Source organism: Diospyros lotus, chromosome 15 (assembly GCF_014633365.1).
Source record: "Diospyros lotus cultivar Yz01 chromosome 15, ASM1463336v1, whole genome shotgun sequence".
Lineage (NCBI taxonomy): Eukaryota > Viridiplantae > Streptophyta > Magnoliopsida > Ericales > Ebenaceae > Diospyros > Diospyros lotus.
In genome coordinates, this window is record NC_068352.1 from 12,569,302 (window position 1) to 12,575,518 (window position 6,217).

Below are 6,217 nucleotides of genomic sequence, written 5' to 3' on the forward strand. Positions count from 1 at the left end.
TAAGGCTGTATCACACGTCGCGTCTGAATGAAAGCAGGACGCCACCAGACATCTAAACAAAGTGTTAGGGGGCACGCCACCTGTCATACACCCATCATGCATTCAAATTTTCAAAGGAAATCAAAGGCCATCGTACACACCTATGACAGCCCAAATCCCAAAGTCCCACGAGGTGTACGCCTCAAGGGAGCATCCCGCCATCAGTGTTGGCCCTACTCTACAAGGATCGAAGCACATGTCATAAGTTAAAACCCTGGGAAAAGCTTTGTAGAAGAAAGCACAACCTTCCCTCCCCCACTCGGACAGCGTACATAAGCAGGAACTTGACCGTACTCCGACGAACCCCAGCAATACGAGACCCCGCTAACGCACATCCACAGTGGCCAACACCCTTCGCCTTCTTGAAGCTACGCACAGCATCACCAGGTTGCCACCTGTCACACATCCAAGGGATTAACAATTACAGTCTAAATAGTACCCTCACCTTCCAGAAAAAATGCCCTCGAATCTAAAGGCCATGCGAGATGTAGATCGACGCATAGAGAATATTCCCCTGCTTGCTCGTCTAGGGCCGACCTCAAAATGACCCAAAGTTGTCGCCCCAGCAAAAAAAAAAATCGGCTCAACCAACCACCTCGGTCCCGCTTAATCCGACTCTCCAAAACTGTCGAGCACAGCAAAAGTCGCTCAAGCCCCCTTTTTTTTCTAGCTCGAATGCTTGTTGCTCGAGCATCCAACCTGGGGGGCTGTGGAGCTTCCGAGCCCAATCTCGGCCCTCTGTAGGCCCAATCTCGGCTTTCTCCTTAGGCCCAATCTCGGCCCAACCTGATCTCCCTTCTGAATCCAGCTTTGGCCCAACACCAGCCTGCCATGGCATCATTGCAAACTCACTGGATATCTACACAGTCATCTTAGATCCTATCCTCATTAATGGCGGATCCCATCCACATTAATGAGGGTCCTATCACCACCATGCTACCACCTGGGAACCACCACCGATGCTGGATAGCCAGTCCTATCACCTGCAAGCACACATCTCATGCATGTAGAAGGACATCTCTTGATCCTATATCAACCAGTTCTCTTCAAAGCCAAGGTATGTTCTCGCATCTGACCTACTGATACACTGCCTCATCTTACTCTCTTACTCACTCGACCGTCGGAGTCCTTACAAGTGTCAGTCGCCCCCCAGATGGACCCATCGTCGGAGCCCACACCCAGCCTCCAATCGTCCCCCTATTTTGGTCAGGAAGGAACAAGTTTCATCTTCTAATGTTGGATTTTTTCCCTGGAATATTCAACATTCCAGGCGAGACAAGCAAGCGAAAAGGTAAAGAGGTGGTAGAGACCTGAACATGTTGGTAATCATATAGTAAGTCCTACACGAGTTATTTTAGTTATGTTTATGTTGAATTTGATGATGGTTGTTGTAACATTGTGGTTGTTGTACAATTTGTATGGATTTGTTTTTATTGCAACTACAAAATGCCGTTAGGTTCTGATTCTACTTCCGCTAATGGATAGTTTAGCATTCCTTAGCTTTCCATTGGGAGTTTTAAACTTATGTATGTAAAGGATTTTAGTATGATGCTCAGGGGTGGTAGTAAAGGGAAAAAATCCTAGCATAGTGGCAGTCTTTGGAAGAGCGGGGTGTTACAAGTGGGAGGATGAGAGGGTCGACAACGTGTGTCCTTTTTGTCACCCCTTGGTCTCCTTTCTCTCTCTCTCCTATGGCTGATTTGTCCGTTTGTAAAAGAAGGCTAGGGTTTCTAATTTTAGGCATGTATATATGATATACAAGGAATAGAGGCCGGGGGTGTGCGATTATCTCTTAACCCAATCTCTTCTTCTCCCTCAAGAGAGTCCAGAAACCCTATTCCTTGACCCCTCTTTTTTAGCTCTTTGTTTATCCATTTCTATAGTAGAAACCCAAGCAAAACAGTGAGATTGTTTTGGTCCTTGGGTATTTTCATTTGAACCCACTTCAATTTCAGCCTTGATCTCCCTTACTCTATATGTCTAGCATAAAGAGAGGGTAGTAGGATTCACTATCTTGCTGGAGCGTGGACTCCATAGGCCCCTCGTAATTTTAAGGGACGATTTGGTCTAACCAAAGGTTATTCGGGAGCTATTTTTTTAGCAAGAGTTGCTGCCATTGGGAGAAGTTCAACCTCTACATCGGCCTTCAAGTGTTGAAAGGTATAACATCTAAACCCCTTATGGCATGGTTAGTTTCGGTTTACATATGGACGTTGGAAATGAGTCTTGTAAGGTGATTTTGATTAATGTTTCCGCTACATTCTTATGTGTTTTTGGAAAATGTTTCTAAAAACTGATTAAACCCTTGCATTGATACACCTAATATTGGCGTTCCTCATCAACTCCAAGAACCTAATACATGAAGGGTATTCATATGAGAGAGGACTTGATCACTGGCTATAAATCTTAAATGGATTTGCGATTTCTACTTGGAAAGTGTGGAATAAAAAAACTTAGTGGGAGGTACCATTTAATTTGAGACTGAAGTTAAATAGTTTTTACAAGATGTTAAATTCTATGAACCCTCTCACGTGTATTTTGGAAACCAATAGTTTACAAGGACCAAACTTTTTCGACTGGCTCCATAATTTAAGAATAGTTCTTAGTATGGAGAAAATAAACTATGTTTTGGAAAAATCACCCCTTAAGAGTTTATCAAATGGTGGTAGTGAGGAGGAGCGTACTGCTTGGGAACAAATGAAAGAACACGACATGAGGGCTCATAACTATATCTTAGCCTCCATGATAAATGAACTACATCGTTAGTATGAGCACATGCCAAATGTTATAAGCATGATTATGAATTTGCAAGAATTGTATGGAGAGGAAAATCAAACAATTAGATATAAGATATCTAAAAAGCTGTTTTGGGCTAAGATACAGAAAGGTGTTGATGTTGGAGATCATGTGATTAATATGATTAATCTAATAAGTCAGTTGGAAATACTTGATTTCGTCTCCAAACTGATCTCATCCTTTAATCATTTCCTAATTCATTTTCCTACTTTATTATTAATTTGAATATGAATAAAATGGAATGTATGCTACCTAAGTTGTTAAATATGTTAACAACGACTCAAACACAAATAAAGGGGAAGGCAAAGAAGAAGTCCTCGCCATTACCTTTTCATCTTCTTTTAAGGGAAAATTTAATAAATTTAACAAAAAGAAGAAGAATCCAATAAAACCTAAAAGGGGTGTGGCCAAATCAAAAGGGAAAGAAGGGGTGCATAAAGGAAAAATGTTTCCATTGCCAAAGATGGTCATTAGAAGAGAAACTAGCCAAAGTACCTGCAATGCTTGAAAGTCAAGGGATAAGAGACCTATGGCAAAGGTACTTCCTTATTTGTGATTAAAATTAATTTTATAATTGGTCCATACCCTATTTCTTGGACATTAGATTCTGGTGCAACATCTTGCATATGTGTTTCCATGCAGGATCTAAATTAGAATAGCCCACTTGAGAAGTAGGAGGTTTTCCTCAAAGTGAAAAATGGAGCAAGTTTTGTTGCATTAGCTATAGGGACTACTTTTGTATTACTCCCCTCTTGTCATGTATTGAAATTAAAAGAGTGTTTGTATGTACCAAATGCTATTAGGAATATAGGGTTTATTCCTAAACTTCTAAAGGAAATAATGAATTTTCTTTTGTAGATAATATGTGTAAGATTCATTATGGTAATGAATGTGTTGGCATGGGGGTACTTGTGAATGGTCTTTACTTTCTTGAATTACATGAAAGAGTGTGTAACAGAAATGTAAGTGTTACAGCTAATAGCAATGAAAAGTTTTCTTGCAGCGATGAAGTTAATCCTAAACGACTGTGGCATCTAAGACTAGGTCATATTAATAAGAGAAGGATAAACAAGTTGGCACATCGATGATTCATTAGTCCAGTTGGATCTAAACCAGGGCCGACCTATGAGTCCTGTTTTCTTGGAAAATGACTAAGACACCCTTTGTGGGATAAAGTTGGAGGGTTGCATAATTATTGGGATTAATTCACACTAATGTGGTTGGGTCATTTAGAGAAACGACAAGAGGTGGTTATAACTACTTCAAAACCTTTACCAATCATTTGTTTAAGTATGGTTACGTGTACTTAATGAAGTACAAATCTGAATCTTTTTAAAAATTCAAAGAGTTCAAGTCAGGAGTAGAAAACCAAACAGGAAAGAGCATGAAAATCCTTCAATTAGATCAAGTAGGTGAGTACTTGAGTACTGAATTCAATGACTACTTCAAAATTAGTGGTATTACATCACCACGTGCTCCCGAAAGCAGCTCCCAAACAGTCATGTACTGCTCTGAATGAAACAACTAAATGACCAGTCTATCCCTTGCTTGCACAAAAGACCTAGTCAGTCCACGCTTCAAGCAATGGAAGAATCCTACAAGAAACTTATGTGCTACCCAAGTTTCTTACAAGTGATGAGGTTGTAATTTGGGTTTAAGAGAAACAAGAATCCAAATCCAAACAGTCTCACTATTGGAATGGAATGCTACAATAGCCTAATAAGAAAGAGCAATGGGGAGCAAAAGAAGAGATAAGGGAATTAGGCTTAAGATGAAGAGAGCTAACAGCCAAGAGAGAGAAATAGCAACAAGGGCAGCAAAAGCTTTAACTCTCTTCTTCACTTCCTCTTATATAGCCAAACCCTAACCCTCACCCACGCACCAAATCGAACAAAACTGATTAGGATAAAAAGGGGAAAAGAGAGAAAGAGGGAAAGGGGCATGCTTTTGCATGTCATTCTTGCCTTCATCCTCCTCTAACACGCGCCTGTCCCTTTCTATTACAGAAAACTACAAGAGAACGTTCCAAAACTCGACCCTCCATGTAAGAAACGGTCGACCCGTTTACACCTGTTGTGGGGTGCCCTGAAAATGTCCTAAGTCTTGAGTATCCCCATGATGAATTCCTTGGAAAGCCTCCAGGAAAATACCCTCCCGGGCACCCCCGAAAGGTCCCTCGAGAATGGTTTGGCCTCATTCATTTTGTATGTTCGAAGATGCCTTTTGGGTTTCCCAGACCAAACCATCCGGTGGCCCCAAAGCCCTCTTTGGGACCACCCGAGGGTAGCCATTGGGTTTTTTCCCTAAAAACATCTCCAGGCACTCTGGCCTCTCTCTGCATGCCCTTCTTGATGCATCTCACGGACCCATTTGTGAGCCCTACATATTTGTCTATAAATATATGCCTCTTTAAAGGCAAAATGACCTTTTTTGGGATGTCATTTGGAGTTGATTCTTTCTCTTTCTAGAACCCATCCAAAACACCCTCTTCGAGACATACGAAAGACACCACATACATACATACATACATCGGGCACTTGTACATTTCTCATACTTCTCAGACTATTGTTTGACTTAGGCATCAGAGGGCCTAGGTGGGGGAGTCTCCTATGTGCCTTTTTGACGTCCTTTCTGCTCATAAGCTAAGGCAACGCCATGCTCCCCGAAGGCTCACCTTCTTGAAGACCCATTGATTAGTGGTCAATTTTGTAAAAATTTTGTTATAATTTTACCCTTATTTTGATCTTAAAATAGGTTAAATTGAATATTATTATGCATTTTGTGATTACGTACAGGTTTAAAAATATTAATATAAAAATATATATATAATAAAAAAATAAATATAATATATACAATATATGGATTAGAAGCCCAACACAAAGAAGGCCCAAGCCCAAAACAAGGAAAAGCCCAAGTCCCATAAGTCGCTTACATCATCGCTTACATCATGGGTTGGAATGATGTCATCGCTTACATCAAGTCACGAAGTTTCAAGAACTACATTTTGGCCCAAACTTTTTGAGTAATTAGATATTTTTTTATCTTTGTATTTTTAAATTAGGTATTTTGTTTTTTTTATTATTATTAAATTAGATTTTTTTTTTATTTTTAAATTAGATAATTATGTGGTCTCCATTGCATCTTGTGGGCTATAAATAAATCATTTGGGGTGCATTTGTAACCATTCAATTTTTCTATAATGAAAGCATAGTTGTGTTCTTAGAATTTCTCTCTCAAATTTTCAACTTTTGTTTCCATATAGTTGTGTTCTTAGAATTTCTCTCTCAAATCTTCAACTTTTGTTTCCATATAGTTGTCTTATGTTATTCTTATTGTCTCTTAATTATACACCGCCTATATGGTCGATTAAATATTATTTTTA